This window comes from Phaethon aethereus (genome assembly GCF_964289735.1).
Source record: "Phaethon aethereus genome assembly, contig: HAP1_SCAFFOLD_108, whole genome shotgun sequence".
Taxonomy (NCBI): domain Eukaryota; kingdom Metazoa; phylum Chordata; class Aves; order Phaethontiformes; family Phaethontidae; genus Phaethon; species Phaethon aethereus.
The window spans coordinates 608738-621134 of NW_028113960.1; the positions used below are offsets into that span (position 1 = coordinate 608738).

The window sequence follows — 12397 nt, forward strand, 5'->3', positions numbered from 1 at the left end:
GTGAAATCCTTCAGAACTTGAATCTATGAACGGTTTTTTGAGATGTGTTTTATTCATCAACCTTGAGGTTGGTGACTTCTCACTGTCCTGCACAGTGGAAAGACCAGTCCAAACATCAAGACACAGCCTACTCTACAGCTTCCAAGTAACAACAGTGAAATATCAACACTGCTTAGTTATTTGCTGCATGCTGGACATTTTTTACACTATTGGACATTTACCGCTTCAGGCTCTGTTCAAGACTGTATTCACCCATTAATCATATACGTGTTTTTATAATTGATTAGAACCCCAACATTTTCCTTAGTTTTGCTGAAAACTCTTTTGATGGTTCTCGTTATTCACAGGTATTAGAACAGCGTTACTGGAATCTGAGGAACATACATGCCCAACGTGTCATCAAACAGATGTTTCTCCCGATGCTTTGACTGCCAACAAGTTGTTACGCCAGGTGACATGCTGACATTTATGTAAACTGTTTGTTAGACAGGTCTATTTGTGAAAAGCTGAAAGGGAAGAAAATACTCGTTTACATCTCCTTAAGCAAGGCTAAATGGAATAAGGCTAAATTTACTTTTCAGAGATGTTATCTGGTGTTAGAGAAGCTTACAACTCTTTAGAGAGAATCTGGCAAATTCAGGTCACACTTTTGCTTAACATGATTGCCTCACTTTCAAATTTGGTGTTAACACTGAGGTACTGTAAATAGAGATACTCTGCGTTACCCATCGTTAGGGTCAGTGTTTCACCTGATGTCTTCCTATACCTGTATGTTGATTGATTTTAGGATTGATAATGTTTACAGGAACACACAAGTAATTTTGCTCTGGGGAGGCTTTTGTTCGTACATCTACTGAAGTTTCATAGTGCCTTTCTGTACGTGTTTTTCTGCCTCTAGGCTGTGAACAACTTCAATAATGGAACTGGCTACAGAGAGCAGATTCAGCAGCAACATGAGCAGCAGCCGCCACCTCCACCACCTCCACCACCACTAACGAGACAAACAAGAGCGCACAACATGCAGCCTCAGCTCCGGCCAGCAGTTTCCAGACAGCAGGACCCACTAATGACTCCATTAGCATCCCTGGCTCCTCATTCTGCTGCTGCTTTGTCATCGTTGGCCTCTGGTCAGTCCTCTGTGGCCGTTGGGCTGCCAGTAAATCCGTCTTCTGTCGTCACCTCTGGTCTCCCTCCAGCAGTGTCCCTGTCTCTCTGTGCTGAACAGCCGGACGGACCTCTTTGGTAAGTAAATCTGTAGATCAACAGGGATATAAAGGACACTAAAATGCTCAAGTTAGATTCTTCTTCTTGTTGAGCTTCTCCACTAGCTATTTATCTATCGGTAGTGACAGTTCCCGATACTAGTGGAAGTTCTGGTTTTTGTATTTACTTTGAATGAGGACACTTTGATAACTTGGAAGTGTGTCTCATGCAAGGATTGTCTCAGAAGTATTTCTTGCTCAGTTCCCTTATCAGTCATTGTCTATGAGTTTTACCCTGAAAGAGGCACATTTTGCCCAGGGGCCCTTTGGTTTTATGTGGCTAGCAATTCCTAAAGGAGCCCTCTAGTTATGTCAAAGCTTCTTGAGTGCATTAATTTCTCTCTAGTACGGAGGAAGCAACAGTTTCATGAAACCTGTAAAAGCACAATTAGAGCTAAAACTGAGCAGGTGTTTTCCTATTACGTTTTTCTACGGTATTTCTACCATCAATCTTACGATAAGTCAGAGTCATCCTCAGTAACACAAAGGGCAGTCGGTGACGCGTGCTGACCTGGCTAATAAACACTGAAACGCCGTAACTTTGAAGTATTTACAAACATGAAAGTCTGAGTTTGCAGCCCGGTGAAGTCACATGAAAAGACGTGAAAGATCTGTACGATTGTTTAGGGCTTGTGGCCTTTCAGCTTTATGCCTGGGCTGCAAATAGCCTCTCTGTCCAGAAGACTGTCAGGCTCAGCTGTAGCGTTGAATGCAAAGAACCGCAATTCAGAAGAACCTCTAAGGCAGCCTCTGCACTCGCACATAAACATTTCCTCATAGAATTTCAGTTCTCGCGTCTTCCAAAACGGAGATTCAGTGTGTGACTTGTATGTGCTCTAACCCTTTCACGTGCAGCTAGCTTAAGAAGATATTTTTCCAGTGAGCTTTCTCTTGGCATGCCAGTAGTCCAAATTGACTTCTTTCCAGTGCTTCCTTAAGAATGGGCCAACTTCACATCTGTAAATCTGATGAAGATTTTTTTTAATTTTTTTTCCCGTTTACAGTAGTCAGCCTTTTCTCACCTTGGACTTGCTATTTCCAGTAGCACTTGAAAACGCTGTTTGAATAATAACTTTTTTTTTTTTTTTGGTAGTGATGCTGATACTGTGTTACCTCCTGCTGCTCTGGTGACTGCTACTGAACTTCTGAAATTTCCCTCTCTGTCAACCAGCAGCTTGTTGGAAGAGGAGGTCAGTTTTCTTTCAAATGATGCAGTGACTGTTGCCTTTTAGTGGAGCTTAATTTCTAACTGTTTGCATGTATTGACAAGGGCGATCACGTTCCTGCACTAAGGCAACCAGCGATCCCAAGTCTTCTGGGCCCCCAAGGGCAATCAGTACCCTCAACCGGTAAGTCACTATAACTTTAGAATTTCTTTTAAAAAGCTGTCTTGAGATAAACTAAGTGGGATTTTTCTCTTTTTCCTCTCCCTACGCCAAAAGCTCATGCAATCACAGGCAGCACAGTTGGCTCAGCTGGTGGCAGACCAGGCTGGCAACGGTAAGTATTCTACAGAAATCCGGTATATTACGACCCGTAACCTGTTCAACGAGGCCGTAACACTTAACTTAGACTACAGCTGATTTATAATGGAGTAAGTATGCCCAGATAGTTGTGGAGAATACAAGCGGTGATTAATTTTTAAAGGGCTTAATTTGATTTGGCTTTGACAAAGGGGATCTGTGCTTGCAGTAGAGTATTTAAAGTAAAACTCCAGTACGTGATTGAAAAGAGGACTCTGAAAAAGGAGCAGTTTTTGAGGGAACCAGCAGTACATCTAAAAATGAAATATAACTAAAGGATTGGGTGGAAAGCCACCCTTTTGATTACTGGCTGAACAGACCTGAAGACATTGATTCCCCAATACAAATCAGCCTCCAACATTCTTTATTTCACAACTTAGCGGATACTGGTGGAGCAAATTCTTGGAAAAGTCAAGGCTGTTATTTGATGACAATTTTGAATTTCTTCAATGTTCTCATCTCAACGAGCCAAGGTGCTTTCTCTCAGTGGGAGAGAGAGGCGTTTGTTTGATCTATTATTGCTGTGTCAAGTTAGTCCTTCCTTTTGGTACGCCTCTGTTAGAGATCGGTTGTAAGCGTGCATTGTGTTTATAATGTCTTAAAGATAAAGCACAACAAAAGCCAGGACGATTCCACAGATTTCCTAAAACTCTCAAATTTAGTAAGCAAGAAAATAACAATTCAGGGACAAGAACAGGCCAAAGACATCATCATGAGGCAAGACCACAGGTGATGCCTGTGGAAGAAGCTAAAAGAAGTTTGAGAGAAGATTAGTTAATATTTGTGCAGTACTTTGAGGATCAGAAGTGTGATCTTCAGTAGTAAGTATAAGCAGTAAGTACATCAAGGAGTGGCAGAGGAGCGGTGGGCACTTGGCACATGGGACATGGGAGTGTCTTTTAAGCACGGGCAGCCTCCATCCACGGTCACAAAGCGGAGTATAAGGGGAGAAGACTGCGGGAGCTGTTGGGGGCGAGGGTCTGGAAGGCAAGCATGAGGATCAAGAAGGGAGCGTAGTCTCAAGTGAAGGGAAAGCAGGGAGAAAAATGCTGAAGTTGAGGGTAGGAAGTGCTCGCCACCAGGCTGCCGCTTCATTGGCTTTCCTCTTTACAATCAGGGCAGAGTGTGACAAAGAGTGACACATGTTTTTGGGTTTCTTCAGAAGTTCAAATCGAGGACGCCTGCGCAGTGGACGTTCCCAAAGGACTCATGCCCCAACAGAAGCAGCATCAACATCCGTCGTCGTGCCTGTGCCTCCAGCTCCCTCGTACCCTCCACCACCCCATGCACTTCCTTCAGGGCTACCACCAGCACAGTCTCCTCTTCACTTTCCACCTGGTCAGCCTCCATCTGCTGGGTACGCTGTTCCCCCTCCAGGATATCCTCCAGCTCCTGCCAACATGTCATCAGCTTGGGTAGCAACAGCAGTGCCAAGGGCTCATGCAAATACCATCCTCATGACACAAGCACCTCCTTTATCCAGGGAGGAGTTTTACCGAGAACAGCAGAGACTGCAAGAGGAGTAAGTATTTGGCTCAATGAAGTTGCCTTGGTTTTCGTTGTTGTATTTCAATAGCATATCAGACTGCAGTTACACCACAGTGCACCTGACATCAACAAAATGCAAGAATCGTCACGATGTCATAATGTCATGTCCTTTTTCTTTGAAAGGGTAAACATGCAAAACTGAGACAAGACAAATGTAGTTCTAAAATATTGGCTAAAAGTTGTAGGTATTCTAAACTGGTCTTCCTTCGATGTTAGCTGTTCACCTTTTGCATTTGCATGCAGTAGGCATTTTCTCCTAGTGGCCATGTTGTGTTTCTTGATGTCTTTTGGTAACGAAGGTCAAACTACAATGGTAGTAAAGGTCAAACTTGTTTTCACAGGGACAAGAAAAAGTCCAAACCTGATGAGTTTACAAAGGATGAGTTTGCTAAGGAAGTGATGGAATATAACAAGTCTCGAAAGGAGCGTTCGGTTTCCAGGTACGTGCTTTACATGTCCATTATGGAGAAGCAGATTGTCTGGAAGAATCAGGAGGCATTCCACTCCACCGCTCTGTTGCTAGACGGATGGGATGACCCCAGGGATTAGCAGCGACAGGAGTTTCATGTGTGCATTCCTAGCTTAAATAGGGCAGAGATTACAGTTGACTGGCAGTTATAATTTGGCAACAGCTGTTCAGGAACAGGTTTCTCTTTTAGTAAAGCTTCTCTGTAATGGAATCCTTCACCGCCTGACAGCCTTGAGGAGGCCAGAAATTGAAGAGGTGGAGTTGCTGGATTTTCTGCATCTCCCTATTCTGCTTGTAACCATTTCCTCAAAGCACTTTGGAGGAGATCTGTGAGAGACGTTGTCTTCATCTCCTCTTCTGTTTACCACATGTGGGTACACAGAGAGATTTCAACCTGGACTGCAAACTGGTGGCTTATGCTAGTATGGTTTTGACCTTGTAAAATTTGTCTCATGACTCAGACTTGTTTGTAAGGAAATCTTGAATTGCTGAAGGACTTATAGAGGAGGGAAGATGCTCATGAACGTCTGCGGAATGATGCGAAAGGGTTCTTTAAAAAATAATAAAAGAACTCCTTGTGAAGAAAAACCTCAGGGTAGCTGATGTTTTCTATTCCCAGAAGTCACTTGGGCAGGAGTGCTGAAAAGCTCTCTCTTGCTCATGCTGCCAGTATCTGTCCTAGAGTAATGGCATTGAGTCATCCTAGTCGAGGCTGAGTTCAGAAGCTTTTCGAGATGATTTCTCTTGAAATGCAGTCACTATCCCTGGTTAGAGCTAGAGGTATGTGTAAGATTTTGCTAGCACATCTGGCCAGAAGTGTTGATTAAAGACGACTGGACGTAAGAATTTTGCATCCCATACAAATTGCCAAAGAAGTAGTGAAGTTAAATAGTCCAAGCAGCATTTTAACATTGATCTTTACTGTATTAATGCTACATCGTGTTCTCTCAATGTTTGATACTGCACGGTAGCCATAAAGACTTGCTCTTTTTGCATCTGACTGCAACAAAAGGGATTTGCACTGCGTGTAGTGGTTGAGGAGTGAAAAATGTGCACGTTCATGTCCCAGTAGAGGCCAGTATACAGCACCTTAAATCAATCAATAGCCAAAGGAAATCTGGGAGGAAAAAAGCTGGGGAGAGTAACTGTTTTGAATTAACTTCATCTGGTTTTTTGTGTTCTTGTTTTTTTAAGGTCCAACTCTCCAAAAAGCTGAGGAGAGTAACTGTTTTGAATTAACTTGATCAATTTTTTTGTGTTGTGTTTTTTTTAAGGTCCAACTCTCCCTATAGTACTTCATCTTCCTCTACAAGTTCGCATACCTACTCCAAGTCAAGAACAGGTTCTTCCTACTCTTGCTCGTACTCTCGATCATTTAGTCGTTCCCATTCTCGCTCCTACTCACGATCACCACCATATCCAAGAAGAGGCAAAGGGAAGAGTCACAAGAACTATCATTCCTGGTCAAGGCCACATGGTTATCACCGGTCGAGGTCAAAGTCACCCCCACACAGAAGACACCATTCACGGTCAAGGTCTCCAGTAGTCCGAGGCCAATCTCCCAGGAAATGGACTATATCTCAAGGGGAAGGAGGAAGGGAGTATTTTAACCGGTACAGACAAGTTCCACCGTATGATATGAAAGCTTCCGATGGCAGATCTATTGACTTTGGAGATCCATTTGGAGAGCAAGGATACGGAGAATGGGAAAGGAACTACAGAGAGTGGTGTGAAAAGTTTTACAAGGGCAATGGTGTTGGTGCTCAACTTCATCCTCCAGTAAAGAGAGGGAACTTTTCTCCAGACTGCTTTGGTCCACCTGGGACCAGACGAGAGTATTCGCCATATGCTCGGGGACATAGGGAGGATTATCCTGTGGGGCAGAGGCAGCACAGCTGTAATAGAGCTGGAAATTACCCTGAACAACCTTCCGGAAGAGAGAGCCGTGGCAACAAAGAGAGGAAGATGCAAAATCCACGTGGAGATGACAAAGGAAATAAACCTAAAAAACACCAGGAGAGAAGGAAAGAGGATGTGAATGAAGGCTTTCTCAATGCTGAGTTGCTAGAAGGTGCGAGAAAACCAAGAGAGCCAGTTACAGGAGAAGTCGTTCAAAGGGACTCATTGTTCATGCTCCCAAGCAGAGATGATGCCACCCCTGAGATGAGGGATGAGCATTTGGGAGCAGATTCTATGGCTTTCAAGCCAGGGTCTAAAAGGAAGAAAGAGAAGGATGAGCGAAAAGCAAAACCTGGCAAGACAAAGCGGGAAGCAGAAGTGGCTGTTCCTCCTCAGAAGGACAATATAAGAAAACGAGCTAAAGCTTCCCAAGTGAAGGTGGACAGCGAGCGTGAAAAATCTCCTCAAATGGAACCTCCTGTGAAACAAGTGAAGGAGGACGTGCCAAAGACAGACAATGTTTAAACATCTTCCTCTCAAAAGGATGCGAAGACTCTTGGTACCCCACAGAAAATTCATCCAAAAGTGATAGAAGATCACCCAGAAACTAGACCAGTCGTGGAGGAAAAGGCAAAGAAAGACCATCCAAAAGAAACCAACTCAGAGCAGAGGACAGGGAGAGGTCATTCAGCAATTACAATCAGAGGCTAAACAGCCTCAACTTGGGAAAATTATTTTAAATTCTTGCCAACCAAAATCAGAGTAGGATAATGAGAAATAAGATGAAATCTTAAAACATATCCCCCCCATCCCTCCCTGCTTCCTGGGCTGTCACGAATGGATAATTTAGGCTGCTTGAAGAATCACCACCAAAGATACCAGAAAGTGCATGATTTTAATCTAGATTTGTAAAAAGCATGAGTTAGCAGAAGGCGATGGCAAGGTCCACTCTATTCCTTATTCAAGGTGGAAAAGCTGTGCAGATAGAACAATTAAACTGGAATGATTTACTCGTCTATCAAATCGAGTTAATGTGTATATTTGAGGAGGGAAAGTAGGAGAGACCCTTCCATTGAGTCACGAGATTCAGAGAGGACCCCCATGCTTTCTAAAGTCGTTTTCAGAGAGGAGTCTAGGTGCGACTGAATCCACTCCTATTCCCAGATTTGGTCAACAGTTTATGACTAAAGGGACAGGGTATCGGGGATTCTGGTGTAGTGATACAGACTATGATTTTGTGCTTCCTGTCACTTAAAGATGGCAATTTATCCAATACAAAATAGCAGCAATCACATTCACTAACAATGCCGAGATAAGTCACAGTATCAAATCATATAAAACTTAGCAGCATAATCCACTGAAACTTAGAAGTCCTTAATCACACACACACCTATAGGTGTAGAGACAGAGACCCATAAAGAGATCTAGAGAAAAGAGAGAGAGATGTACCAAGGTACCTATTCAATATCCCCCTGGAATTCAGTCAAATACTCACATCGAATGCTTTGTGTCGCTCAATGGCTGCAGTCGAGCCTCTGAGCTGATCGTGAACTTGAGGGTTCACGGGCTCTGAGAGGCGTCCCACTCAGAGGGAGGTGCTAGTTGCAGCCCGCTGCGGTCCAGGAGAGCTCAAAGGGTCTCACTTGGGACCACTCTTTATAGGACTGGGAGATGACTGACTTTAGGCATCAGTGAGTTTCCACAATGCAGGCAGGTGATTTCTGAAGGTTTTGACGTTACCGCTGCCAGGATTGTCTGGAGATAATTGATTAGTTCTGTTCATGTCCTGTACCTTGTTCAGGTGATTGCGTCCCTGATACCCTCAGTGCCATTCTCCTCCTCGTCTACACAAGAGCGCCTGGTACAGCTGAGGGCCTCTCTCTGCCAAACCCTTTGTTCAGAGGCGGAGGCTGGTCAGGCAATTTAGAGTGGCCCAGGTTCAAGGGAGGGATGTGCACCAGCACACCGTCTCAGCTTTGCTCCGGATGTCTTTTCCGCAGGTCCTGCCAGGATCCTGCTGCAGCGCGGGTGTCCCACGGGGTTACGGCCTCCTTCGGGCATCCCCCTGCCCCGGCGGGGGGTCCTTCCCAGGCGGCAGGTGGAGACCTGCTCCAGCGTGGAGCTGCATGGCTGCAGGGGCACAGCCTGCCTCACCATGGTCTTCACCAGGGGCTGCAGGGGAACCTCTGCTGCGGCGCCTGGAGCACCTCCTGCCCCTCCTTCCGCACGGACCTTGGTGTCTGCAGGGCTGTTTTCACATGTTCTCCTCTCTCCGGCTGCAAATGCCACGTGCCGGTTTTGTCCCCTTCTGAAATATGTTATCCCAGAGGTGCTGCCCCCGTCGCTGCCTGGCTTGGCCCCGCCGGGCACGGGCTCTATGGGACACAGGGGAAGCTTCTAGCAGCTTCTCACAGAAGCCACCCCTGCAGCCCTGCTGCCACAACCTTGCCACGCAAACCCCATGCAGAGGACGAGGTTGCCGTGCATAAACTCGCAAACCAACCCAGAACGGCTGCCATTGTGCTGTAACAGGAACGGTGTCACAGAGGGCGAGAAGGCAGGCATAAGTGTCCCGAGCAATCTCCATAGCAGGCTCCCTCCAGGAAGACCCTCGTGGTGTGGGCATTCCCGTCCAAGAGCCTGCAGATGTGATGGGGATGTCCTTTATCCTCCTGGATGCCTAGAGTCTGCAAAATTGTGACGTATCGTTGCAAAAATGAGAGAGCAAGTCTGTGCTGCAGTTCGCGTTTTCTTTTCTTTGGCTTTTTCTGTATTGTATTTGCCGGACAGACCCTGGCTGGCCACACATGTAGCAAGTAAGTGGAGGTTTTTACTACTAGTTGGCTTCTGTATCGATGTGTTCTTTGGCTGTTCCTTAATAACGGAGTTGATTTTTAAACAAAAATGCCAGTAAGATACCATGACTTTGGTAAAGCTTCTGTCAACAGCTTCAGCTAATAAGGGGGTGTCTCTATCCCACCGGGTGTGGACAGCTTTTGGGATTTAACCTGCAGTGGTTCAGTTCCCCACACATGATCGTGTGTGGCAGTGGGGTCTGCAATTTCCTCAGTTTGCTGGTTCAACCAGTGCAACTGCTAAAATGCGGACTGGGAGAGCTTCTCGGAAGTCCTAGAAACTGTGAGGTTAATCTCCAGAATTTACTGACATTTCTCTTCTTTTGAGGGAAAGCATCTTTTTTTTTTAACCTGCATAATGAAGACATATGACTGTCTAAGTTGACACTTAATGTGTGCTAAAAAAGCAATTAGTTTTGTGGTGAAATGCAAAATTCAAAACACTTTGTGTACGCTCCTGAACTCAGGAGCTGTGACTGTGGTTTGTCAGAATAGAACTGCCACAGCTAAGGTGGATTTTCAGCAAGCTTTAATGGGGGAACAGAAGCATTGACAGTTAAAGACCAATTGGCACTTTTCTGACCAAGTTTCCAATTCTTTTAGTTACTGGCAAAACAGGGCAAAAAATAGACACAAGAAACTGTAGAAAAAAGAGTAACCTAATCTATTGTCCTGTTACCCTCCTCTCTATGTAAAATAGCTGTTTCTACTGGAGGGATGTTGTGAAAGAAACATGTCGTCTCTTTGGATTTCCTTGTTCTGTGGGTTTCCCCACAAAAGGCATTTTTATAACAGCATCTGGTTAATTTTCCTTTGCACATTGCTGGTAAAGTCGCCCATGGATACGTAGAAGTCCATCCTTCGGTGAGTGTGAAAGTAACCTTTAGCTTTCCTAGCATTTAAGAATGGTGGAGCAAGCTGTGAGATTTGCCTTTTGTGACAGAGTGCCAGCCTTGCAGGCTGAAGGAAAGTCAACCGTAGCGTCTTTGCAGCAGCAGCAAAGGGATCACGGGCTGTTTTCTAGCTTTCTGTTTAAAAACATCAAAACAGATGAAAGTCTGTTCTTGCAGGCAGAAGTTTGCCTTAAGACTACTGCTTAATGGGAGCCTGGCCTGAAATAAGATGACATTACTAATGTTTTAGCTGCACAATTTAGCACTGTCAGACGAAGCGTGGAGCCCAGTGGGAAACATAGTTCTAGGCATTTGACATGACAGGAGGGCGATTATTCCCTGCTTTATTTTTCCCTTAATCATCTTCTATCCCCAGGTAAGCAAAGTGCTAGCGATGCATGGAAAGCCATGCACTGATCTAACGCATGGCAAAGGAACATTCCCCTTCCCATTAGGGCACCCCTGGCTTGAGAGAGTTGGCCCTTAATCCGACGTTCAGGATGTCTGACGTCTCGCTCCCTCCTTTGGCCAGTTCAGTACCTGTTGCACTGTTTCTCTTTACACGTTGGGCAACGGCGCTGAGTCTCTCAGAAAATACAGGACGCTGTCTGTGTGCGTGTGTCTCTCTGTGACAGTGTGTCCAAGTACAGGTGACTTAAGGCACATAAATTTGTGAGAAGGTGATAGAACCCCCTGCGTCTGCGTCGCAGCTGGGACTGGTGGGGGGGTTCAGCTCACCGCACTTCAAGGATCTGCACTGTAGGCTTCAGTTTACACGTAGCCAACGGATCAGCCAGACTTCCCTTGCCTGGCCCACATCTGGAGTCTGCCGGACGTTGCCAACACCCCGGCGGTGGCTTTTATTCTCCGCTGCCTGTAACGGGAGCCCGGGTGAGCAGTCGGGATGCCTGCCTGGCAGCCCCGGGCAGGTCGGCAGGACGCGCCTTGCTGCCGAGAGGGCTGCATTCCCTCTGGGCTCCTGCTGCGGTGAGACACAGGCAAACAGGAGAAAGATCGCTGTGTGAACTTAGGAGCAGGTGAAGAGGAGGTTGGTGCTGAAAAAGGAGCTTTTAGACAGGGAAGTTGAGCACCGTGGAAACAGGCAATATGATTAGCCCATGGCTAAAACAGTAAAGAAACAAATAGCCATCTCTCCAAAGGCAAATTCCCAACAAGAGTATGCAGTGGGCTTTGCCCTTTGATGTGCGTTAATTAACGTAGCCAGTAGGCACCTGTTAGCTTAATTAACTGTTACCATGACTGTAGATACAATGCCAAAGCAATGAACCAGCAACTAGATGTGACCTCTAGCGATATATCCAAGCATGACATTTTGTAAAATTGGACTTTGACAAAGCATGGGCATGGATAAGTTGTTTTCAGCAAGAATGAAAAACGCCAAGACAACTTACCAAAACAGCAGGGTCATTTGTAACCTTTAAATTGTGCTGTGCCACGTGTAACTTAGCACCGGGGCTGTAGGACTACAGGCATGTCCACATTGGTTCCTGAAGATGTCAGAAGGAAAGCGGCGTTAGCTTTGACAGTCCCTGTAGTGGCCGATTTAAAGTGGCCTCTTCACATTCCTTTCCTTTTCCAAGGCAAGCGGTCTTGAACCTATACAAACCCTGCCTGAAAATGTGGCTAGAAACCCAGGAATGGGAGCGGAGGGGTGGTCTCTTTCGTGCCACGTCGAGAGCAGGACTAGACAGAGGCACTTTGTAACTGCCCTTAGGTAGAGGTCTATATGGGGTCTAAAAGCCCTAAGCTCTGCTTAGAGCCCAGGATGTATCCATAAAATGCCATGCGATGGATTAGTTTTTTCAAACCCACAAAGTAATTGCCAATCTAAACTGTGTTAGGGAATGTATTTTTCAAATTGCAAAATCAAAATTCAATAAGCTAGGAAGTGCTACGGTTGTATTTTTTTTTGTTTCTGTAACCTTAA

At 45.5% G+C, this 12397-nt stretch overlaps 1 protein-coding gene and 1 pseudogene across 2 annotated transcripts in view; both read left to right on the top strand.

Moving 5' to 3' along the window:
* The window catches only part of LOC309416433 (serine/threonine-protein kinase PAK 3-like), a gene marked incomplete at its 5' end in the record, with an annotated part of 156672 nt that overhangs the window by 62506 nt on the left and 81769 nt on the right, over positions 1-12397 (top strand). The window lies entirely within an intron of this gene.
* Positions 1-12397, top strand: part of LOC309416414 (E3 ubiquitin-protein ligase RBBP6-like) — a 79201-nt pseudogene that overhangs the window by 9332 nt on the left and 57472 nt on the right. Inside the window, exons 10-17 of the transcript in view lie at positions 348-451; positions 899-1242; positions 2356-2452; positions 2533-2611; positions 2705-2762; positions 3948-4307; positions 4675-4773; positions 6077-6998. The product of the transcript in view is annotated as an E3 ubiquitin-protein ligase RBBP6-like (transcript). The remainder of the gene's footprint in view (positions 1-347; positions 452-898; positions 1243-2355; positions 2453-2532; positions 2612-2704; positions 2763-3947; positions 4308-4674; positions 4774-6076; positions 6999-12397) is intronic.